The sequence below is a fragment of the Marmota marmota genome, unplaced genomic scaffold (assembly GCF_001458135.2).
Source record: "Marmota marmota marmota unplaced genomic scaffold, marMar, whole genome shotgun sequence".
NCBI classification, from domain to species: domain Eukaryota; kingdom Metazoa; phylum Chordata; class Mammalia; order Rodentia; family Sciuridae; genus Marmota; species Marmota marmota.
The window spans coordinates 36,118,025-36,143,359 of NW_026000026.1; positions in this window are offsets into that span (position 1 = coordinate 36,118,025).

A 25,335-nucleotide genomic window follows, 5' to 3' on the forward strand; every position below is an offset into this window, starting at 1 on the left:
CTATATCTGGCACACAGTAGGTGCCCACTAAATACTGACTAAATTCATGAAATCATTAAACAGGGAGAGTGACACTGATGTTAAGAAGCCAGTGTTTGATGTAATAAACTCATTGTTTACAAATGGTTCAGTGGCTCATTTATCTTCTTCCATCATAAGGTCTACTGTTTATTTTGTAACCTTTTCAGGTAGAATATATTTTGCATTTGGGGGTTGTGGAGTTCAACCTGGAATGCTTGTTTACACCATGCATTCAATCAGAACTCATGTTCTGAATTCCAAACACCATGTGAACCAGCCCTTGAAACATGATTTCTTTATGTGATAGAACCATTACTCGAGAGTCCCCCAAGGCTAAACAGAGTATTCCATGGTGACTCCCCAGATTTTTACTGCTGACAATTATTACACCAGTTGAAGGACATATTTTCTGGCTGATATCCTGCTGTTGTTATGAAGGGAATTGATTCTAATTGCCAGTTTCCTGCATTTTTTCTTCAACATTTAGGTTTCACAAGGAAAAAAAAAATCACGATGAAAATTCCACACGTTACTAGGATTACTTCACAAACAGAACATTCTTGACTCTGGAATTCCCCCCAGACTCCAAACTGAGCTTACCCATACAGAAAACTTGAATTCATTTTCAAATGGGAGGAAAACAGGGCAAAATGTTATCTTTGAGCTATGCTATTTGGCTTCCAGTGCACACAAAAAGTGGACACACATCCAATGTCAAATAGCCCTGATAATGGACAGGAAGCATTGCTGTAGACACAGTTGAGCCCGATCTTCACTGGCAGCAAAACCCTGGGTGAAACTCAGTTACTCCAATTCCAAGACACCCCACTGGTGAGCCCAACTGGGCCTGTAGGTGAGGGCGCCCGACTCCAGGACCATTAGGATTTGAGGACATCACATCAAGAATCAGACTGAAGTCTGGCCAACAGGGAGGACTGAGTTTATTTTATCCATTGTCGGGAGATGAGCAAAGCAGAAAAATAGGCCCTGGTTCCAAGTCGTCCCTGGCTCTTTTAGCAGGAAAACAGGACAATATAATACAGAAATAAAATACAGCAACTTCCTCTTCACCATTATGTTGAATCTCTGTTGGCACTGATTTGCACTGACATCAGCTCACAGCGGGTCCAATATGAAATTTATCTTCATGGAAATGTGACCCTTGGCTGCCAGTAGGCTAAAAAATATAGCCAACAATTGGGCAAATAAAGATAAAGAAGTTTGTGCAGGACAAATGTTGCATTTCCGACACACAGCTTTATAATTCTCCTGTCTCAGAAATGAATAGAAAATAAATGGATGCAGTCAGCCATCAGGGAAACTCTGGTGTTATCTGCACATTACTCATGGTGATAAAATAGATACTCCTGTTGCATGGATGGGGACAAGATGACTAATTGATATTACTATGAATAAATGACTTGTGATGTGGACAAAGTGAGCAGGCAAGGCGCCTCATAAAAACGTTCTGTTCCACTCACTAGCTTTGTGTGTTTATGATCTTTTCCTTTTTTCCCACATTCAGGCAGCTTTAACTTAGGGTTTGGGAAATGCTTGTGTGCATATATATGTTTACTAGGTGCGTGCATGTGAATGATTTACAATTTTTCCAGTGTTGGACTTACTGTTTTGCTTAGCTAGCTTTTAATTAAGTCACATGTGTTTTGAACTCAACCTGGTATGTATATTTGACTATCTTTTTAAGGCAGTGGGTATGGTGATAGAACTCAGGAAGACATCCTCAATTCTTTTTATTTTTTTTATTTTGAGACAGGGTCTCACTGAGTTGCTAAGGGTCTTGCTAAGTTGCTGAAGCTGGTTTGAACTCATGATCCTCCTGCCTCAGCCTCCCAAGTAGCGTGTGCTCCCTACTACTTTGGCTTTCCGTTATAGTTTAACGTCTTTTGGTCTTAGTTTGCCCTGGTGCATGGTTTGGCCTTTCCTATTAATTCCTTGCAGTTTTCAAAGGAATTGTTAAAAAGAAATTCAAATTTGAATTTGAATTTAAAAAGAAATTCAAAGGAATTTCTTTTTAAATATTTTCTTTTTAAGTATTTAAAATAAGAAAGACAAACTTTCTTTTATAGAGTTCTGTAGTATATTTCAGATATGCCAGGAAATCAGCTACAACTAAACAAATGTAGGTATTTTAAATGGCAAGAACAAAGTAATAGCCTTCTTTACCTCAATAAATCACTGTCATAATTGTCCCAAAGCAATGTGATTTGAGAAATAGACTTTGAGGGAAGTCCTCCTTCCCAAAATATCCACCTTATCTGGCTTTCCCTGATAGCTGAATTCCACTGTTTGAGAGGGCTGCTATGGAGCTAAGGGGTGCAAATATCTCTGTGAAAGGAGGAGCCATGTGATATTTACACTTCAGGGTGAGGTGTTTAATCAAATGTGATAACTAACTGAGATGTGTTTTTCTTGTGAAACCACTGACTTCCAAGAGGGAAGAGTGTCAAGATAGTGGTGGGAAGACCCTGACAGTGAAGGTAGAAAGGTGTTAAAGACAAAAGTCAACATCCTCCTAATGTGTTGAGGGGGTGTGTATTTCAGACCTTGATAGTCTGTGCAGTTAAACATCTGCCTAAGGTTTCCAGAGAGGAGGCTGGGTTGTATGATAATCTGGGGGGGATAGCATCTTTCCCCAATTACCTTAGCGTCCTTTTCACCACAGAATTTCTGAAGTTGAACTCTGTTATTAGAAAGAGGTTCCTATTGAAATTTTTCTAGGAATGTAAACAAGGAGGGGGCAGAAGAAAGTTTGAGAATCACTTGCAAGTTTATCTTCTTATCTGACATTAAAATAATTTGAACCCAGTGGTTGCTTTGGGGGAACTGGCAAAGTGTTCCCCAGCTTTGCACCTCTAAGAATGATGGAGCACTGCAGTAGTTGATTTTAGGGGTGGCTTCTGCCTCTTTCATGGGCTACTTCTGTCTACCTGTCCCTTTTTCTCACCATGCACATGCTACCATAAGACTGAGGAGAAGGCAGAGTTGCCCCTGGGAATGGTTCAACACTGGGTCTTGTCTCAGAAAAAGGCAATTCTATGTGTTTCTGGTGGATCGATCAGATTAAGAGGATTCCAGTCATGGGGCCTTTTTGAGTCTCTATGTGTCCATAAGGGGATATATCCATATAACTGAGAATTTCAGCCAATCACATATCACCTTCACAATTTTATGTGTCTATGAACCTCATATACTTACTTGCATATTTTTATCTTACTGTCTTCTACTTCCTTGACTCTCAAATAGAAAGTAAGCTTACCCTACTTCCACTTTTTCCTTTAAAGCACTTACCACAATTTTGAACTATGATTATTTGAGTGCCTGAAACACTGGATATGACTAATAAATACTTGTTGAGTTTCCCTTGTTGGGTGTTGTCAGAAGAATGATTTTGAAAAATGTAAAACATGTCTTACCTACAAATACAGAACAAACATATGTTAAATAATTCTTCAATTTTAAAGAAAAGAGACTTGTTATAAAAAACAAGGTTTCAAAGAGAATTAAGAGAATCAGAGGATATATGGGCATTTGACAAAGATGTCTGGGTTAAATACAAAACTGGTTAATGGCTCACAGGGCAATCAAATAGTCACCTTATGGGTTATCTTTTCTATCAGAGAGAGGCTTTTGCATCTTTACCAGATCAAAATCAACAAAGTCTATTTCTGTCCCTAGATAGTAAGTTTAATGAGAGCAAAGATCATGCTTTTAATTCACTCAAATTAATAAATTTAACAGGAAAACTTTATGTCTTATCTATAAATAGAGAACCAGTATAATTTGCCATCAACCAAAGGTAAATACCCTATGGTTGTCACAACAGGACAGATCAACAGAGAGCTGCAGGTGAAGGATAAATATTTCTTTAAAGCTGTTAAAGCATACAGCTTACTGGGCATTGATCTACAGAAGAAGCGATGCAGAAAGCTTCCCTCAGGGTTGGGCACACTTTCCTGGGTCTTTGGTAACCTCAAAGGGGCCCTACTGCTAAGACATCTTTCTATTAGGTCTTTCAGGGATCCACCTTTTTATCATTTTTTTTTAAACCACTGTGACCAAAAGACCCGATAAGAACAATTATAGAGGAAAAGAAGTTTATCTGGTTTCAGAATTCTCAGTCCACAGATGGCCAACACTATTGCTCTAGGTCCAAGGTGAGGCAGACCTTCTGGCCCCTCTCACCTATTCTGAAAGTTATCATTATCACCTGCATGCCCAACATATAAACATAGCCAAAAGTGTTTGCTTTCTGTAACACTGGCTGGTGTCCTTTTCCAAGGTGAAACATATACTTGGTAAGCCCAGGTTTTAGGGTTGCTTGAATCTCTTCTGGTAGTCAATACAAAACCATTACAATGAATATGACCGTCCACCAAAGACTCTGCAACTGGGGCTTGCTCTTTTTTCGTTAAAAAGGTAGATGAGCGGGGTTGGGGATGTGGATCAAGCGGTAGCGCGCTCGCCTGGCATGCGTGCGGCCCAGGATTCGATCCTCAGCACCACAAACAAAACAAAGATGTTGTATCCGCCAAAAACTAAAAAATAAATATTAAAAAATTCTCTCTCTCTCTCTCTCTCTCTCTCTCTCTCTCTCTTTAAAAAAAAAATAAAAAGGGAGATGAGCAAGTGTTGGAGAGGTGTTGAAGATACCTAGTGCCGCACTGAGACTTGAACCTTTCTCCCATTGCATTAGTAGAGTAATTGGACAAGAATGAGCTCTGGGTAAACTTCTAAGTGTCTTAACTTGTTAAATATCTCATCTATTCCACATAATCAGGAAGTGTAGGACTAGACACGTTGGCTAACCCTCTCAGGCTCTAACATTTTTGCTTTTATTATAAATATAGAATTCTAGAGATGAGAGAAAATTTTTGCCAGGCTGTAATACAAGACTTTGGAGTAAAGATCAGATAAGTGGCAAAGGGACAGGGATTAGAATCAATGGCTCCTGACTACTGTGCAGAGCTCCTGTCAACATCACTTTGGCTTTTTTTAGAAGTCTTAAGGGTAGTTTTTTATCCTTGCCATTGACGGTTCTTTCTGGATTGACTGGTCAGGAGAGAATGAGATTGTGTAAAGTCACGGGAATAGATGGCTTCTGAGAATGCTGGGGGGAATCCCAGTAGGTGGCATCAGAGTAGGCTTCTTAAGAAGCAGAGTCTCTGGTGACAGGGCTATAAGGGTTTTGCTTCCCACTTCCACCCTGACTTTCTGTGAAATCTTGGATAAATTATTTAATGAGTTGGAACTTCAGTTTTTCCATCTATATAACGGGAATGATATTCAGTCTTCCCTCATTGAGTGTGACAATCAGAGGAGTAAACAGCAAGCACTCAGAGGCATGCCTGGTATCCCCATGGTATAAATATAAACTTCTGTTCCTATTGCCCTGCTCCCTGCTACTCTCTCAGAGGATTGCATTTCTCCTTTCATCCTCACCCCATTCCTGTTGGTTTTAGAAAGTAGCATTTAAACAACACACAAGATCATTCTTTTCCACATGTTGGCAGAGGGAAATCTCCAGCTTGTTCAGGGAACAAAATCCAAGTGGATTGTATTTTGCAAAGAGGAGAAACGAATATTTAAGCAAAGAATCTCAGCAAGCATTTGTTCCTGGTGAGAAAAATGATGCAAACTGGACACTGTAGTGAACATGGAGAAACGGACTGAATGCTGAGCAAGACAATAAAAAGATACAGAGATGGGAGGAGATTTTAAGGCAGGCATAGTGGTGCATTTCTGTAATCCCAGCTACTTAGGAGCCTGAGGAAAGAGGATCACAAATTTGAAAACAGCCTGGGTAGTAGTAATAGTAGTAGTAATAATAATAATAATAATAATAATAATAATAATAATGTGTGGAGGGGGCATGCTGGGGATATAGCTTAGTGGTAAAGCACCTTTGGGTTCAATCCCCAGTAGTGCAATAAAATAAAATAAATAGTTAAAGAGATTTTAATTTAGTCCAAAAGTAAAGAAAATTTAAAATTTGTTCTCAAATAAAAGGAAATGTTTGGGGACCACTAACACATGGCCATCCTACACTCTCAATAGAAAACAAGGATTCCCCCTCAGTCACATGTTCTAAATGGTCCTGATTCAAGTTGAATGTTCATGATAGGATTTTCTGATTTTTAGCTGCTGATTTTAAGGAGTAAATTGAGGTAGACCTTTCAATGTAAACAGAGGGGCTTTCTCCATTTCAAGAATTTCTTTGGAAAGAGATTTATGATATAGTTGCAATGTGTCAAAACCTATTGTAGAAGCTTCATTCAAGGAGTTTATAATCAAATGATTAAAAGAAAGAACACATGAATGAGTAATAAGAATGTCAAACACTTTGACAGAGGTGAACGTCGGGCATTGTCCATTTTTCTCTAGACTACGGCCCTGGTGTAAGGTAAATGGTCAGGTTGCAAGAAGAAAATTCTGTAAGCTGGTCAGATGCCACTTTGTTCAGTTCCAGACATACGGTTTTAAAAGGGAAAGCCAGGAGAGGAGAAGATGGATGATTGCAGTAAAAGAAAGTAGCATTGCTTATACTCAGTCAGGGAAAAGATGAGGACGAATCCCTGATACTATCAGAAAGGCAAAGTGGAGGGTATCAAGAAGAACATTCTGGGGAAGAAGTGAATTCCATATCTATTGCTTTGCCAGAATGACTGGATAGAAATAATGAGGAAGCAGCTTTGAGCACAATGTGAGTGTGTAATAAGTTATGCATGTTACCAGGAATGGAATACACTGTGTTTTGAAGTAGTGAGCTTTTCACCTCTGAAGATATTCAAGTAAATTTTTAATAACCACATATAATGACTGCTAAGTGAATGAGCCCTCCATGGGGAACACTTATTGCCTACCCTAATATTCTGTGAGTACAAGAAAAAATAATTAAAAAATATATTCCTTTAATTGAAAAATTAAGAGTATATTTCTTCTACAATATGAAACATAAAGACATCATTTCATTCTTAATCATTAGTCAGACAGATTCAGACCCAAATTCCAGCCCAATTCCTGACTAGGCATATTCATATGAGTGATTCATATATTCATGTTCCCAACTCTTCTAGATTTAAACTGTACTCTTTTTGCTATTTTTCCTAAATCCATTCCCTTTCCCTGTTAGAATAATCATGACTTGTAGTCCTCTCTCTGACACTTACTGAAAGCTTGTGAAAGGCATACAGCACTCAGATTTGTTCACTACTATGTATCAATCTGTGCCTAGAACAACAAATTGACATACTCGTATGAAGGCACTCATATAGTGAAGCCACTCATATAGAGCTAGGATTCAAACGTGCAAGCATGTAGGACCAAACCAATTTCTACAATACAGTAAAATACAGTACTTCCATACCAGTTGGTAACAGTCATACTACCCTATGCCTGTCCCAGTATTCAGCCACCCTGCTCTCTCTGTCTCTCCTGTGCAATACTAGCCATAAAGGCCATTTCTGAGGTTATTAGGCACAGAAAGGCTTCCCAGAAAAATGGAAGAGGGTTTCTGGAGACCTTATTTTCTTAGCTTTTATAGGAGAATTTCTTTCGCATTTTAAATCCATCTCCTCAGCTAACTACATCACAAAACTTAGTATATGTGATTGAACCAAATCTCAGTCTTGTGAAGGAGACTCTCTTCTAAAACTCAGTAATTAATCAATTCAGGGTCCCAGATTTCCATCTCTCTGAGACAGTCAGATTAAATATTGATGGAAACTGATTTCAATTTACATGACATTCTCAGAAAATGGTAGTACCATTTAAAGGAAATGCACTTTTCAGAGGCACCTGCATTTGGAGAGAGCTGGATGTGAGGCCTCTATCTTCTTTGGGATCAAATTAATCTAAAATGTGACCAAACTCCAGCTCTTAATCAGGAATAGCTTCTTTACTCCTGGGAGACAGATCTCACTTAACCTTCAAAGTAGCTCATTTTAACTTTCTTCCCTGTTTATTTATTTATTTTTCTATTCTCTTTTATACAATTGTTTAGGAGTAATAACCTATCTTTTTTTTTTTTTTCAAATGGTCAGAAAGGGGCTTTTGGCTGCACAAACAATGAACAATAGAAAGCGGAGTCAGTAATACTTCATCAGTGCAAAGATGGATTCTGAAAGCCAGACATAATACGTCCTGACATAAGTTGAGGTTTTTGTTCAAGCACTGGTTTCACCTTTTAGGGACCCCTTGCTGGTTTACAGTCTCCCCTCTCCATTCACCCTGCTCTAGAAACATGCATACATACATCTATAGTCCTCCAGGATTCTGAGCTTCCTACTTGAAGAAGCATTTCAAGTCCATCTCCCAATAATGAAGCTGTAGTTTCCTCGACCATCCCCAAACAGGTCCAGGTATATTATGCTAAATAAAACCTACCATCCAGCAATTATGTGGTGTTACGCTTTGGACATGAGGTGTCCCCCAAAAAAATTCATGTGTGAGACAAGGCAAGAAAGTTTAGAGGTGAAATGATTGAGTTATCAGAGCCTAAACCTAATCAGTACATTAACCCACTTGAATGGATTAACTGGGAGGCAGGTAGGGTGTGGCTGGAGGAGGTAGGTCACTGGGGCCTTGACTTTGTTGTATATATTTTGTCCTTGGTGGGTGGAGGTTAGTCTCTCTACTTCCTGGTTGTCACATTGTGAGCTGCTTTCTTCCCTTACACCCTTCTGTCCTGATGTTCTGCCTTATCGTGGGCCATTTAATGACTGAGACTTCTGAGACCATGAGCCCCCAAGTAGACTTTTCCTTCTCTAATTGTTCTTGACAGGTCTTTTGGTCACAGAAAAGCTGACTCACACACTTGGAAAGGAGGGGGCAACCCATTCTATCCTTAGTACCCATGCTGGGCCCAGTGGCAAATGCCTGTACTCCCAGCAACTTGGGAGGCTGAGGCAGAAGGATCACAAGTTTCAGGCCAGTCTCAGCAATTTACCAAGATCCTCAATAGCTTAGGAAAACCCTGTCTCAAAATTAAAAAATATAAAGAGCTGGGGATGAGGCTCAATGGTAAAGCGCCCCCTGGATTCAATGTTCAATTCCCAGTACCAAAACAAAACAACAACAACAAAAAAAAAAACACCAAAAGAAACAATACTCAAAAGTATGTGGATATTTAAAACCTATAATAGAGGTTATGATAGAAGGGATTTCTGTAGTCCCAGCAGCTCAGGAGGCTGAGGCAGGAGGATTGTGATTTCAAAGCCAGCCTCAGCAATTTAGGGAGGCCCTAAGCAACTGAGCAAGATCTTGTCTCAAACTCAAGTATATTAAAAAAGAAGGAGGAGGACAAGGACGAGGGCAGCGGCTGGGGATGTGGCTCAATGGTTACGTACCCCTGGGTTCAATCCTGGGTCCTCCCCCCTCAAAAAAAAAAAAAAAAAAGGAAACTTAAGAGTGGGCATCTATTGTGTTTTAAAGAAAAAAGTATCACAGTAGGGTGAAAAACAGTGAAGATAGTAACTCTAGGAGAAACTGCCAGACTTTGTAGAAAGTGCACCCACAACAAAGGCAAAGGAACTGAGGCAGAACTGAGGAACACTTGGCATTTGTTTAGCAAAAATTATAAAGGAGCCAAGAACATTGTATGTATCTGAGCAAACATGGTGGAGCACCCAAGAGTGAAATGATGTACAATTTGACTGATGATAAGGGCCTGAGAATGAGTGACCCACACAAACAAAAAAGCAGCAACCATCAGAGGAGCTGGCATAACCCAGGATTGGGGACTTATCACCCAGTATCTTGTAATAGAGAGTTTTCTTCACCAATAGCTCCTTCCCACCGTCAGATTCATCTTGTATTCTTTTACTAGCAGTGTAGCTCCATGGTAATATAAAATAGACTTTTATAATCATTTTTTGGGGGGAATTCTGCACATTTAAATTTGGCTTCTAAATAACCAGTAGGCAAGTACTTTTGTGGTTTTGCCACCAAACAGCTGGGTGGGCAGCAGCATAGCTTAATTGATTTGGGTCTCATCTAATCCATAAACGGGGGTAGATTAATGTAATGAAAGAACCTTAGAAATTTTATTTATTTATTTTTATTTATATATGACAGTGGAATGCATTACAATTCTTATTACACATATAGAGCACAATTTTTCATATCTCTGGTTGTATACACATTATATTCACACCAATTTGTGTCAGAAACTTAGGAATTTTTCAATACAGAACAATGTTGTGTTTGATACACTAATTCTGCCATTTAAAAAGAAAATAATTGATAGATATTCAAAAACCAAAGACCTGGAGCAATCCTGATGAACCCTTAAGTAATTTTTTTTTTTACTTTGACTGAAATTGTCCTTGGTCATAATGATTTCTGGTTCTTTGGAAATCTCATTCCTGTAATAATCATACTTGAACCACAGGCATTGAGATGTTGCTGCTATGATAAAATTAAGAGGAGCAAGCACAGGAACAAAGACCAATAGTACCAACCAGGGAGAAACAGAGACTGAGGTCAGTGATAAAGGCTTTGCCTTGACTTTGCAAATCTATAGAAGAAATAAGAGGTTTCAGTTAACACTAACAAGCAATGACAACAACTGATAGACACACACACACACACACACACAGTTTCCAGTATGCCAAGTGTTATTCTAAGCACTGGACATATGGGAATTCATTTAATTCTCATAGCAACCCAACAAAATAGATGTTATAATCCCATTTTACAGATCAAACAACGGAAGCACAAACTAGTTAATTAGGTTGACCAAGATAACGCAACTAGTAAGACATGGGCCTAGGATTTGAACTAGAAATTCATGGCCTGATTCAATGAGTGTAGGAACACACTTCTAAGTTTCTTGTTAAATATTATCAGATAATATAAAAATAAGGGAATTAAATTCCCAAAAGCCACTAGAGAAAAATCTAAGTGTCTAATTAATCTAACAATTGGTGATATATGGGAAACTAATGAAGAGGGTTCTGGTAAATTCCTTTTCACTCCTTCTGATCTTGTGAGTGCCTTCACATGAGAAGTGCTCACAGAGAAAGCCATTTAAGAAATCAATAATACACTACATTTAGTTGTGCTTTTAACCTTAACAAACACTATCCTTCAGAGGCTTCCCTTTGGACAGAGTTGAAAACTGAGGCAAGGGGGTTATAGTAAAGTGACTTACTCGATCTCCAAAGTAAATGATATCAGAGGAAGAGTACAACTCCAATTTTCTGACATCCTAAGGGTTTTCATGTGAAACTACACTGCTCCTACATTTTAATACCTCTCTGGTTTTTTTTCTTCTTCTTTTTGTCTCTATCTCAGTCTCTTTCAAGTCAAACATATTTCAGCACCTGCATAACTCAGGCCCCCAATGGAAGCTGATGTGAGGAGTGCTTGAAGGGATTGTGCAGGGTTGCACTGGCATGCCCTGTAGATATTTCTCCTAATGCCTCTTAAGCAGCTCTGCCCTGGGTCTCAACATCGCTGTCACTATCTCGACTCAGGATTCATGAATTTACCCCTAGACTGCTGTTCCAGTTTTATCTGCCTCTATTCTTCCCTTCTGCCCAATCTATGCCCCTGTTGCTTGAAGTTTTATCTTAATAAGACCTTCATAACACTCTTTGTTTAAAATCTTTATGAGAGGTTAGGGTTGTGGCTCAGCAGTAGAGCACTTGCCTAGCATGTGCGCGGCCCTGGGTTCGATCCTCAGCACCACATAAAAATAAATAAAATAAAGGTCCATCTACAACTGAAAAAATATTTTTAAAAAATCTTTATGAATCTCTGTTGCCATGAGGTTTATCCCATAGGTCTTTGGAGTATAAACACATTTGGGGATTCACAAGCAGGGCAAATATCTACCTTTGCTTCCCTGCATATCTGTCTGCCTTCATAGGTATTTAACAGCTCTAAGTTTCATCAGTATCCTGAAGAATGTTACACATTTTAGAGAATTGAGAACAGTGTTCCTATTAAGAATATGAGCTTTGGAAAGTGATAACCTGGGTTTGTGTCTCCTCTCTGCTCCCAATAGATTGGGATAGCTAGAGGGTTGGTTGGTGAATCCATGATCTAGGATGGCCTCCATTATATATCTGGCAGCTGTCAAGTGGTTAGCCAAGCCCTGGCTGATTCTCAATTCATCCATCTTGGATCTCTGCCAAGAGATCCAAAATGGCCTCCCATTTTTCAGCAGGGTTGCTTGGATTCATTCACATGGTGGCCCTAAGTTTTTAACTACTCAAGAGAACAAGCATGTTTGAATCCTCTCTATGTATCACATTTACTAAGGTCCCATGGATCTAAGTCATATAAGTCAGCTAAGATTTAAGGGATGTTGAAATACTCTTTCTCTTGATGGACAGGGAAGATTCTTGTGCAATTTACCATGCACTCTAAGTTTCAGTATCCTTACATGAATCATGAAGATGCAAATGTTCATTCATGAATCACGAATTTATAGATGAGGGTTAAATGACCTGAAATATATCAAGTACACAGTATAGTACTTGACACCTAAAATTCACTCAACAGATATTATTCATTGTTTTAGGTATAAATATTAATCCTGTAGCAATTAAAAAAAACAGGGAACATTCTTTGACCTCTTGGGAAATTTAAATTTTCATTACATTCTTGCTCTATGATTTTAATTCAGGTGGCTTCTCTCTCTCTCTTTTACTGGGTTTATTGCAGAATATTGATGTCTAAGATGAATAGATTTACTTCATTCCTAGTGGGGACTAATTCTAAATAATATGGAGGAGGGGTAATTTTTATATATACAGATATCACAATGGATGACTGTTAGTTAAGAAACTATTCTTGGATTGTGATGAAGAAAAATATAAATTCCACTTTTTATTTAAGTCAGTTCATCAAAATTGTGAGAAGTTACATGTGGCTATGTCCTAAATTATATAGAATATATCAACCAACTTATCTCTTGTTAGAAAGCAAAAATGGCTGCAATAATTTGTTCCTCTGTGTCCAAACCGTTTCATTGTGGTTTTGCAGTTCTTCCCATCACAAGAGGCAAAGTCCATTTCCCAGCTCCTGAATCTTGGCTGGCCATGTGACTTGCTTTAGCCAATGGAATGTGATGGAAGAAATGGTGTGTGAGTTCTAAGACTAGACAATAAGAAGTTCCACACACTATTGCTCTTGGAATAATGCAGCATCCATGTAAACAAACCTGATTTTGTTTGTTGCAAAAAAAGAAGTCCATGTAGAGCAGAAACCAGGCTTACCAGCCAATAGTCAGCCAGTCTCTGAAAAATGACCCATCAACAAGCAGAACTGTGAGTGAGTCATCTTAGAACCAATAGCAAACTAAGAACTCAACACAGACACATGAATGAGTGCTGCCCAAATCACCCTAGCCATCTAGGCTTTGGAATGGCTTTACACAGCAGAATCTCACTATCATAGGACTGATGGTTGTAACTTTTTGCATTCTCTTTATCAGACTTCCTGAGTTCACTGACACCTCACTAGATCCAGATAGCCCAAGAGTCTAACTGTAAAACTGTATGGAGATGCCTGGGTTGATATATAATTAAAATCATTGTTACAAAATTTTTTCCATCTTTTTCTCACATACATAGGAGAGGCATATTCTGCCCACTGACCTCACTACCATGGTATAATAGAACTATAGATGTATTCAATATACAGATATTTTCTTTGTTTCCTGAAATGTTTCCTAGTTACTGTGGAACAAAAGAGATAATGTAAATATTCAGTTAGGCCAAGCTAGCTTTTACTTACATTATTAGTTATGTGATATTAACAAAATTATTTAAACTCTTAGAAGCTCAGTTTTTGCTATAGCAGAATGTAAAAAAAGTAATACTTTACCAAATTAACCTGCATTTTGGGTTTACTATGTCAAAGCCCAGTATCTGTGTGGAAGTTTAAAGTTCGTTTCACATTTTTTGACTCTTCTCCCATTGAGAAATGTTGTCTATGTTCTGCCCCCTTGAATCTGGGCAAGCTCTAAGAGTCCTTGCACTGATAGAGTATTGCAGAAGTGATGCTGTGCCAGTTTTCTGGCCTAGATCCACTTCCGTGTGTTGGCTTTTATTTCCTGTCTGTTGACTTACGCTTCCTGTCTGTGGGAACTCTCACTTTCAGTGCCCTGAGCTACCAAGTGAGTAGTCTAACTACCCTGCTGAAGAGAATACCTGGAGACGCCCAAATACCACACAGAGAAAGAGAGGGTTTGTGCTGAGAGCAGCCTTTCAGACATCTTCACTTATATGTAAGTATGGAACTGAAGCCATTCTGGACCCTCTTAAGCAGCCTAACTGCTTGCTAATGGAAGAGTGACCCCAGGCTACATCACAGCAGCAGACAAATCTGCCAGAGAAACCTTACTTGGATTCCTGACTACAGAGTCATCAGATATAATAAGATGGCTATTGTTTGGAGTCACTGAGCTTCAGGGTAGTTTGTTACACTGCCATAGATAAAGAGAATAATTTAGCACAAGGCAGGCCCTTGGGACACAGGGTAACTGAGACAGGGATTTCCCAGGGTGCAAAATGTTTAATGCTCAAGTCTGAAAAGTTCCAGGTAAAAGGAAAGGAGCTGGTATTACTTAGTATGTGCTAGGGATTATCATTTTTGTTTTATACTAAAGCAAAATTGAGCAACTTTGTGGTGATTTCATTTAGCAAAATTAGCCAATGGTCTCCAGGAGATCTTATATCTTCACAGGAGATGAAAAATATTTCTTGTTGGAAAGGCTATATGATGCTGTTTTATAGAAGACAATCTGTTGAAACCCAGTTCTAGTTAATTTTTCTCATCTATTTTTGTTCAATAAAGACGTTCCTTAAAATATTCACACATGAATAAAAACACAGCGATGTTCAAATTTATGCTCCATCAAAGTGTTTCTACTAATATTTGAAATAAGTATAATTATCAAAAGAAATAATAGATACTTCCCACATCTTGCTAAAATTCATACCTTTTCAGATGTTATTCAGGGGGAAACTTAAAATGTACATAATTACTATCTAAATTTTTCCCACATACAAATTGAAAATCTTTTCACACTGTGAACTAGTTTAAATTGCATTTTTTCCTAATTAGAAAAAATAATGCTATGCTGAAAAAATTAAAAATTTCCAAGGAACAACAATATGAAAATATTTATCATGAAATAAAGACATTTTATATTTAACTGCTCTCTCTAGTAACTGCCCCCCACTCACATACACAAAGAAATAAAAAAAATTAAAGGAATCTTGAATCTGCATTGCCAATAAGATCATAATTTTTTCCTTCTTAAAACTTGAAATGAAGAAAAAGGGAGGAAAAAAAATCAACGAGTAGACTGTGCTTAGGCAAAAATCTAGGGAGGATAAAGAACCCCAGTGTGTCCCTCTCTGCATAGCCTCACACAGGTCTAGATTTCTCTAGAGGTGAGCAAGAGGCTCCTAAGTTACATACCAGTGTCTTTAAACTGGAAGATGAAAGGCCAAGGTTGTAAGTGGTCCATCCACAAAACAGTCTCTCTGGAGACCTGTTTCCACACTGCCCAATGGCAGGGGGCCAGGAGGCTCCAGGGGAAACCCATCTCCATACTAGAATTACTAGAAAAAAAGCATACAAATATTTTGAACACTTTTGACTCCTACTGTCAAATTGCTTGCCAGATGAGTTTATTAGTGATAGTCATTTACACCACCCAAATTTTATGAATTGCATGTAGTAGTCTCTATCATTCTTAACTTTGTCAATTAGGGCAAAAACATTATGTCCTGGTTCTTCATATTTACAAATTATTTTTTAAAATTAGAAATGGAGTTTATTCATTTTCCACTTTTGAGATTTATATATTTTTCTTTATTCCAGAGTATTAAGTGATTCTGCTGTCTGGACCTCAACTCAAGTGTTCAGGAGAGCCTCTTGGTGTTTAAAAAGCAAATAAATAACACCTCTCTTGGAATTTCTTTCATGCTATTCAATCCTATTATTTCAAATTGTATGTTTCCAACTTGTGTAATTATAAAGACACTTTACTTTGAGAAAGTTATTCACACAGGGTCTCAGCCAACCCTGGGACCTGCCCATTAGTTTGTACTGCAATACAGCAGGTGGTAGGGGATTGGTAGTGTGCTCCCTCTCTCTCCTTTTTAGGATGCATATTCTAAATGCCACAAAGGATGGTGTGGGACTCTGAGACTGAGAAACCCCTCCTGTGATGGATTAGGAATAAGGGGTTTGTGAGACTCAAACTGGTGTCTGGCTTTATCTGCCCCAGAGTCAAGGCTGCACATAAATACCACCCTGTGTTCCCAAGCAAACAGTGGCCCCGCTTGCCCGACCCTGGGGGCCTGGCGAAACATAACCTGCCTGAGGCTGCTAGAGAATTGCCTGCTTTCCCACCTGAATTCCCCACCCTCAGTTGGTAAGGTTTTAGGGTGGGTGTGTATTTCAGTTTGTCAAAAAGAGATCAGTTCCTGTGCTGAAAGGCAAGCCCAGGGCAGTATTTAACAGAGCCGGGGACACCAGGAGGGACAATTACCGCAAAGTGGTTCTCACGCTGGGGCTGGCAGTGGGTGCCAGCTCACACATTAACTCCTTTGACGGCACTTTCGCCAGTTTATTCCACATTCTCAAGGGATGGCTTTGTCAATTGTTTGTCTGGCTGCTATTTTGACAGTCGATAGCCCCTTGATGCCAGCTTAGACTGTCTAATAAGAAAGAGGCCAACGTGAAATTTTAAACCCAACAACTGCTGGACACGGAATGGGGTGGCTCCAGTTCTTTTCTCTCCCTTTTTACCCTCTCTTCTGAATGGCAATGGGCTTTTATCAGTGCACTTCTTTCCTCCTTCTCCCAGGCTTTGGAGAAGGGGGTTATGCATTAGGGTGGGTAGGTGAGCATCTATCCGGGTGTTGAAACTTCCAGTGTAAACTGACAGGGAGAGGATGCTGAGTCTGAATGTGAGCAGATAAGGGGACTCCAGAAATATGCCTGTTTGGGATCCTCTCTGTGCCAATTCAAGTGATCAGCAGTAATAGAGTGGACAAGGGTTGCTTTCTCACATAAACAACAGGACTCCTGGGGAGGAAATGTGTGATCAGCTCTGTTCTGTAGCCACCTCAGCAAGACTCATAGATGTCACAGTGTCATGGTATTTGTAAATAGATGTAAAAGAAAGGAACAGAAATAGGGCTGGCTTTCTTCTATAAATCACCTAGCCATGCATGTGTTTTTGGCAAGCCACATTCCTGGCATCTCTCTAATGCCAGGTGTAAATCCTGCTCTTGATAATAAATCTACAGCCTGAAACCAGGTACCTTAATGTTAGCATGATCTTTCTACATTGCAAATATTGCAAATTCTCAATTCAAGTTATAATTTTAGCCTGTTGACTCAGTTTCCATTTTAGCAACCACATTAAGCACCACTTTGTATTTTATCAATTGAAAAGTTTTGGAAGAAATAAATGTTCACTTTTTTTAATTGTCCCTTCAGACCAAATTGAAGTGCAGAAATTCAAATGTTTTTACCTATGTAGTTAAAAATGTTTTTTTTTTTTTGCAATTTCAAAATCAAATATGGTAATTTCCCCATGCCTTTATTTAATAAATTGATTTCTTAAATGATCTAGTTCTGTAGAATATTACTTTAGAAGGTTAATCTAAATTAATGCAGATATTTATATTTATGATTCCTGATATTTCAGGGTTTATCATAGTCCTCTATTTCAATTAATGAGAATTGCAATTTATATTAAATGAACCCAGTTATTATTACATGTTTTTGATACAGAAAAGCAACAGAAAAGCAGAGGTATGGAGGTGACCTATTCCAGAATTTAAATGGCCATCTTAATTGGTCTTTTTAATTGCCCCAACCACACCCTCTTTGGGGGAAGTAAAGGGAATAACTTGCAAACTAGAGATTAAGTTATAGACATCTGATATTAAAAGGGAAGAACATTTTAAAAATGCATTTGCTGATCATTGCCACTTGCTTTGCAGAACCTAATACATCCCTCCCTGATAACATCAAAGGAATTAAGGCCCTCTTTATGTAGCAAATGCTTTTCACAGTTCAATAACCATTCCTGTTGCTGCTATAATATTTCACCCACATTTCCCCATGCTCAGAGTAGGCCTCAGAATTGGAACTGTTTAATTTCTATTGAAAGCACCTTCATCTTTCCTTGCTGCATTTATCATCCTTCTCCAAATATTTGCAAGCCTTAATCATTATATTACTAAGTCGAAAAATAGTCTCTCTGCTTTGGAGTTTAGTTTATGAGACATGGAGAATAAAGATGCCCTGCCCTGGAGTTAGCACCCATTTTTCTCTGTCTAAAGAGCCAAACCAAGAGGCAGTGAGTAGCTTGACATATGAACCAGAAACAAACAGCAAAAGACAGGAATCAAAAGCCCCAATGTGACTGCAATAGAAACCATTGTTCAAAGCACTTCCTGGGAATTATTTAGGGATTATGGTGTCAAAATTGCTTAATCTGTAGGAAATACCCTAGGCCTTCAATTCACATCAGCAAATATGTATTAAGTGCTTACTCTGTGCCCAGGACTGAGTTGAGTACTCTGGGGAACAAAAAGAAAATGTACATGTATTGCTCTATAAGCAAAAAGTGTTAGTGGATTCTACTGAAGGAAGGAAAACATGGGGTACATGCCTCCGTGTATATAGTATTTTCCTCTTATCTTACTAATAGTGAAGGTGAGTCTTTTCAACTCCTCCCTAGAAGAGTTTTCCTGCAGATGAGTTGTTTCAATTTTAGTTTTGGGAACAGACATGCTGATGGTTTAGAAACTTAAGACGAATCATTAAAAATCAACATCTGTCAGAGGGAGCAGAAACGAGAGGAGGCCTGACTTAAAAAGATTCTCAGATCCTTAAAAGGACTGTTATGAAGACATAAAGGGGGAAAAAAAAGAAGAATGGGAAAGTAAATTAGATGGGATGTATTTTGGAAGATTTATTTTAGTAACACCAGAGCATAAAAAGAGAAAGAAATGAGGGAGACTCTAGAGTTTATAACTTTTAGGAATGATTTGCCCTGCTCGGCTTTACTTTTTAATTCTAAAAAAAAAAGACCCCAATCTTAAGTTTTTCATTAAATTACCTAGATAGCTCTCAGGTTTCTAGACCCACTCCCACCCTTCTTGTAAGGAAAGATTCAGCCAAGCTTGTTGTTTTAAAAGGTCTCTAATCACAGGAGAACCACATACTCAACTTTGCTCATTTCCTGTGCCAATTAACAGACAGGGGTGGTTGTCTCCCCACTGTTACCACAAGGAATTCCAGGGACTGACCCTTTCAAACTTGACTCCCAGTCCCTGGGAAAGTGGCATCAGTTTTGGAAGGAGGCAGGAAGTTGAAAATCCTGAGGCCTTACAGCACAAGGACCTGAGAATCAAGAGGCCGGGGTAGGCAAAAAGGGTGGAAACCCTGGGAGTGAAGGCAGCTCTATTTTTATTTCTGAATTTTACTCTGTAATGAAACTCTTGAGTCCTGGGAATAAAGCAACAGCAAAAATACCTTGTTTTATTGGGCACTCAAGGAGATTCCTGGGCCTAGTGAGCATTTTATAAATCTGCCAAAAGGGTACAAGGATTCAGATCCCCAGAGTTCAGATGAAGGGAAAGAAAGCCCCCAACTGGCCCAGCCAGCCTGGAGCAGAGATAAAAGGAGAGACCCAAGAAATGAGTCTCCCTGAGACTCAGGCCCCATTTTATAGCTGCCCTGACTTACTTGGAACTCAGAAAGAAGGTTGGACAAAGCAAGAAAAAGACCCAGAAGAGAGACACATCCAAGAGGACCAGGATTTCTGACAGATAAATTAAAATGGCTACAATCAAATCAGGAAAAACTCTTTCAAATCCTACCTAGAATGATTAATGACCCCAGTCCTCTTTCCTGATTAAGTCCTCAAAGCCCCCTTCTCATAGAAAGCCATCTCTGACTATTCCACTGTTTCAGTTATCTATTGATAAGAGTGGTCCTGTGTAACAAGCTGCCACAACCATCAGTGACATAAAACAACCACCATTAATGATTTTCCAAAAATCTATGGGTGGCCTTGAAAATTCAATTGATTTGACCCAAGCTGCAAAGCTCATGGCATGAGTAAAGTCAGCAGGCTGGTGGGCTAGGGGGGTCACTGGTCCAGAATGGCTTCATAGGGAACAGCTCAGCTCAACTCCATGTGGTCTTTCATGCTCCAGCTGGCTAGCCTGGGTTCGTTCTCAAGGCAGTTGTAGAGTTCCAAGGGACTACAAGGAAGTTCAGCCTCTTTTTGTCAGATCCAGAACAGGCACAAGGTCACTTCCACAGCTATGTGTTATTACAAATCACATGGCCAACCAGATTCAGCAGTTGCAAAGTCACGCGTCAAATGATGTGGATACAGGGAGGTATGGAAGACGGAGGTTATTTTTGCAATCTCTCCATCATATCCAACCTCTGCAAATTTGTTGAGACAAGAAATCCTGCATCAGATTGACTATAAGTACCACTTGCTTTGAGCTGTCTTATTATTAAGTTTACTAATAAGAAAATTGCATCTCCAAATTAATCATAAATAACTAAAAGACTAGAATTATCTTTTTTTCCTCTGCTATTTGCAGGGCTTAACATCATACTGATAAATCCTGGAATATTTTATTTCAAGAAACCCTATTTATCTCATATTTATTAGCATCACCTTCATTTTTCTTATATCATGGGTTCTTGGCCTTAGGAAATCACAAACTTATGAAGAACTTTTGGTATATTAAACTCGTCAATATATTGCTTTATCGTTTTCTTTAAAATGATTTCAATTCTGGTGTCCCTATCCTGCTGAATGCTAAAATTCATCCACGTCTGCTATTGGGGTTTGATATCTTGCTGTGGGAATTCAAATATCAATAGAAATTAGAAGAAAAAAAACAGGGATTGGGGGCCCTATTTTGTCACAATTCAAGTCCATGAGGTCCCTTGGAGTTGACTGGAGGTCAGCTTCTGAAGCAAAGCAAGAAAAAGACCCAGAAGAGAGACATATCCAAGACAACTAGGAAGTAGATCTCTTAGCAGCATCCCTCTTCCTCAGGGAAGCAACATCCCTGCCTCTCTGAAGTTTCAGCCCTGGCCAGGGCATTGCCAGGAAGCATTGTAGGGGTGCCTCCACTTCTGTGAGTACAGCCTGTTGATTCCTGATACCTTTGCTGTAGTTTGGATATGGACTGTACCTCAAAAGGCTATAAGCTAAAGACTCAATCCTCAGCTTGTCACTACTGAAAGGTGGTGGAACCTTTGGGAGTTGGGGCCTAATGGAAGGAAGCTAGGCCATTGGTGGCATGTCCTTGAAGTGGGTATTGGCATTGTCCTCTTTGCTTTTTAGCTCCATGAGGAGAATAAGCCTCTTTTGCCAAGCTTTCCTAATATGATGCATGGGCCATACATAGGCCCCAAAGCAATGGGGTCAAGCAGCCTTAGACTAAAATCTCTAAAAACATATCCAAAATTATCTTTTTCCCTCATTAAGTTGATTATACCAGGTATTTTGTTACAATAATGCAGAACTATCTAACACACCTTCAATTTTTCCCTCGTTGTTCTCAAAGATTTCAATCCACTGTCCCTACCCATACCAAAATACCAAGCTTCAAAGACAGAAAGAACTATAGTCTTCCTATAGATTCTTCTTGTAACTTGACAAAAATAATGCATACTACTGCATAGCTAAGATTCCCCCCTTAAAATGTTGGAAGGAGAAAATATAGGAAGAAAAACTTCTATACAAAATTGCCTTCCATGGTATATTTTCAAAGAAGCTTCTGGTAGTCTTCAAAGTGCACACTAGATCAAGATGTCATTCACATGTCCCTGACTTCCTCCTCCAGTATCACTTCTCAGAAAGAAGCAGATGAGTTCCAATCAGCATGGACAGCCACCAAAGGGAAGGTCACAGGCGGTAATAACATAGGCTCATAGCAAGATGCTTGAAATATGCCCCAGAGCTAGATGAAGTAGCAGATACTAAAATGTACTCTCAAACCCTGCTCTTTGTCTGGCTTCAAGTACAAGCCAGCTGTTCAACAGCCTTAGGAAACAAATGTAAGAATAACTAATTAAATGAATATGTTTCAAGGATGAACAAGAGGGGGTTTGATGTTTTGATGCATGAGGAGTTGGCTTCCATTATAAAATCTTTCTTTCTCTTCATGTACCACAGCCATTCTGAGAAACTTCAACACTAGTGGAAGTTGTAATGTGTGATTCTGACTCAGTATAGTCTGGGGGTCTGGGAGGCAGACCTGGCTAGGAACACATGCTGTAAGAAGAGCCCAATTATGATGGGACTATTCCTTTTTATGATGGGACTATGGCTTTTGTGCTTCCAGAAACATATGTACCATGAGTCTCCCATGTGCCATAGACTTACCACTAGGTAAATGCTGGTGAACAAAAACCCTCATGTGTGGCCTCAAGAGCTTACAGTCTAAAGAGAAGACAGTCTTTGCCTGAAACTCTCTTTCACTCGCTTGAAGATTCATTACCATAGAAAAGACATGGAACCAAGAACCCTTCTATTAGACTCTGAAATATGGAGCAAGTGCCGTGTGTTCTCTTTTCTAGGGTAGTTTGTTTCTCATTTCAAGACTCACACAATTTCATATTTCTTGCTATCACTATTTTCTTTTATTCCTATCATTATTATATCAAATTTCCATGATATTAGGATAAAGAAACAAGGAAGGCTTTGCCTCACTTTTCACTAAAGGTATCAGATTGTAGTCATCACTAGATGTAGCCACCATAATGATATCATTCCCTTTGCTGTTCTCAACACTTGGGGAACAAGATTTGAATGGCAAGAATAGATTGAAGGAGGAAATATAATAAACAGTGCCTATAGAAGCCAAGCAGAAAATTAAAATAAGTGACATAAAATCAAACAGAATAAGAAATTATAGGTGTTCAGGACATATGCCACACATAAAGGAATCATCTGTGAAGTTTCAGCCAATTATTGCCACAGGGATTGTGGTCCTATTATTGCTAGAGCATCCATATTTTTCAGGGATATGAAGAAATCCATATTTGATGCGAACCCCTCAATTTTTCAATGCTGAGGAATTTTTTTCCTTTTTAAAAGAGTATAGACCACATAAAACGAGTCATTAAGTGAGATGTGGCTTTTAGACAGCCAGTGGGTCTCTAGATCAAGGGACATAATGGTTCATCGAGAGAATATCTCCACATCTTTTCTTGTCTTTGGAATTCAAGCCAGTTGAGTAAAATGTGAACCAGAAGGTCTGTTCTCCAATGTTTAACATCCAGAGAAATCCCCTTGTAGTTCTGCTATTCCACATGAATCTGTTGAAGAACAGACATATGGATGCCACTTTTCAAAAAATCTTGCCTTACTCCTGCGCTTCATGTTATGATTTTTCTTAGGCCTCTGGGTTTGTTGATGTCATGTGTGTATCTTGCTCTGCATAGGCAGACTACCTGTGTTACTTGGGTTGAGCCATCACAACATGTGTCTGGAAATGGTAGTTTCCTGGGTCCACCATTAGTAAAGGAGGCAAAAATAGACAGTTTCACCAGAAGTGAGTTGGGGAAGTTGGCTATACCCTAGGAGCTAGACATTAAGTTGACTTCTAACTCAGTTTCCCAAAGCAATGGATCTATTATTCAAAGACTCCTTCTGGTTCAGTTTAATGAAACCACAGAAAATTTGCAAACTAAACTCACCAAGACGAGACATTAACAGAAAGCAGATTTTTCTTCTTTGGATGCTATGGTTAATGAGAGCATCTTTAGGGACCCACTCTCTGTGTTCTCAAGGTTTGAGGGGAATGTAGAGATGGCAGGGCTTGGCTTTGGCAGGCATATACTGGGCATATGCCAAAGCTTTTGTACTTTATATTTGCTATGAGAGATTGTGCCTACAATGCTCTTGTACTTTCACAATTATAAAGATTCACTCCTTTGAGCTTTTCAGATCCCTGTACAATCTTCTCCCAGTGAGGTTCCCTCATCAACTTAATTGCAATAGTACGCCCTTGCTCTTCTTTCTCCCAGTTGGTGTGGGTTTTCATCATACAACCTTTCTCTACTTCTTTCTGTTGATGGTATACATTTCTTTGCATAGTGTCTCCTCCATAGAGGAAGGCAGTGTGTTTACAGACTAACTACAATCTAATACCTAGAACAATGTATGGAGCTATTGGATTGTCAAAATTAGTGCTCATTGAAAAAATCAATGTCTTATGGCTTATGTACTAAGGTGAAATGTACATTGATCATCAATGAATGGTTCCTGGCTGGGTCTCCCCAAGCCTTTTTTGGGAATATACCACATTAGATGTCAGAGGTAAATAAATATATTCCCTTTTCCAATCTATATTCCACTGGAAATATTTTACATATATTTTTATTTGCCTCAAATTTTGCTATTTTGATTCAGTTTCTTTCAGTAAAATGATGCTTCTGTTATATAAAAAGAAAGACTTGAAATGCTTTTGTCTAAATTGCTCAGAATATACTTCGGCCATGAAAATTCCTCCTTTAGATTGATTTGATGGTTTGAGTGTGTGTGGGTTGAATAACATTTCCTTTTGTAGATAAGTAGATATAAAAGACGAAAGAGAAATTTATAGACTTTGTTATTATTTGGAAAATAATCACTCTGGTCTTTGGATCAGCTTCCTATTTATACAAATTACCAATTTCTAACATTAACATTTCAAATTTTTGTATCATTTATTTTACCCATTTACTGGATTGCCTTCAACACAAATTTTAGTTATTTATATTTCTCCTTGATAACTGAGATATCTTTTGAAGCACATTGACAAATCAAAAACAAATACTTGACTTTAGGCAGTTTCTAAAGTTGAAATTTAATGTTACTTTAAGAGAGGTAGAAAGCAATGTGAAAACAAAAATCAAGCATATTGTTCTCCGCATTTTATCTCCCACATAAAAGTAAATATTTTTGAAAATGGATATTTCTTTTCAATATAGTACAGGAGGTAGGTGGTGGTAGGCATAAGGGGAACAGAGGGTAGATGGAGTTGGACCAACATTCGAATTCTAGCTCATGGCCACTCTCTGCCAAATGATATTGATCTTTGGTTCTAATTGTCAATTACTGAAGAACTAAATTGGTTATGTTTTCCTTAAATGAATTTCTTTGTTCATATGAGAGAAATATGAACTAGAAAATATACAGAGATAATTACTAGTTCATTTCAATAACTGGTCCCAGTATTCCACTAAAACTTTTCTTATTAGTTGTAAACAAAGACATTCTCACTAAAT